Below are 1,374 nucleotides of genomic sequence, written 5' to 3'. Positions count from 1 at the left end.
AAAAATGAGGACCTGATGCCAGGGGCTTAAGTGGAGAGCAAATGTTTTGAGAATGATGAGGGCAATGAATGTACAAATGTTCTTTACATAATTGATGACTGTATGGATTATGATAAGAGTTGTATGAGCCCCTAATAAAATGATTTTTTTTAAAAGTCAGCCATTGAAAAAGAAATTTTGTCTTATCATTAATCCCCTACTGTTTGTATAAATAGTATCCAGTCACTTAAGAGTTTAATCTATACAGATCAGTAACTCATGTGTTGCAGTCTGAAACCAGCCAATACAATAAATTCCTTTCCTCAACTGTGTTGTAAATTCTATGCCATTGGCTAAATTAATGACACTATCAGTAAAATTACATGATGCCCCAGGGGGACAATTTATAATATTCTCTATCATAAAATGAGAATGATGTCTCCACAGTGAACCAGAGCCTTTGTAAACCATACCTCAATGAATGGATGTTGGGCTTGCACTTAATTCTAGCGCCAATGTAAGAACAGTTAGATCTATGACACGGGCCTGCTGGATGCTAGCCCTCATGAAGTGGTCTGGTGACGAGAACCAGATATGGCTGGTTATCAGGAAGAAAGTATCATCTGGGGTCTTAAAGACTTGTCTTAAAACAAACAGCCAGATGTAGTATAAAGTTTGAGGGAGGAACTAGCCCCCCAGCTACTACCCACGGGTTCAGTAATGCACAATTGTATGGTTGAGATGAATATATATTATATTAAAGTCATTGAGGGCATGAGTGGTAGAAGACATATTACAGTAATGGAGTCAGACACAATTCATGGTAGCATTGCTCACCTCTGCCCAGCTTGGTGGTCCACGTGGAGAGAGGGGGAAGGGAAGGAGGGAGAGAAAGGGAACAAGGGAGAGAGGATGGGAGAGGAGAGGGAGAAAAGAGGGGAGAGACTAGGGAGAGCCCAGCGAGAGAGAGAGCTCTATAGCTGACCCATGCCTATATACCTTTTGGGGGCGTGCACGCCCACTAATTACAGGTAAAGACATACGTCACAGGAAGGAGTTGCACTATAGTTATACAGCAATGAGAGGGTGTGGTATAGGGACATACACGCAATAGGAAGAGTAGGGATTGGGGGTATACATGTGACGAGATGGGCGGATCCTAGATTTAGGATGGCAGCTTAACTTTGACCTGTTCCCTGGGTCTCCATAGGAACCATTATCAGTAGGGTGAAAATTCCTCCTATAGGAGCCTGTCCATTGTCCCCAGCAACAGGGAGCAGACCCACCCCTGTGGTGGGGCAAGACAGCAGTCTGGCCTCCCCTCACAGCCAGCTAAGTCAGGTGGCAGCTAAGTCTACATGGTATAAACACACCAGCCCAGAGTCAGTCAGGGTG

This window comes from Echinops telfairi, unplaced genomic scaffold, assembly GCF_000313985.2.
Source record: "Echinops telfairi isolate 266 unplaced genomic scaffold, ASM31398v2 ScPeMD7_8;HRSCAF=38, whole genome shotgun sequence".
Taxonomy (NCBI): Eukaryota; Metazoa; Chordata; class Mammalia; order Afrosoricida; family Tenrecidae; genus Echinops; species Echinops telfairi.
The sequence above is the reverse complement of the archived record's forward strand: the minus strand, read 5'-3'. Positions refer to the sequence as shown.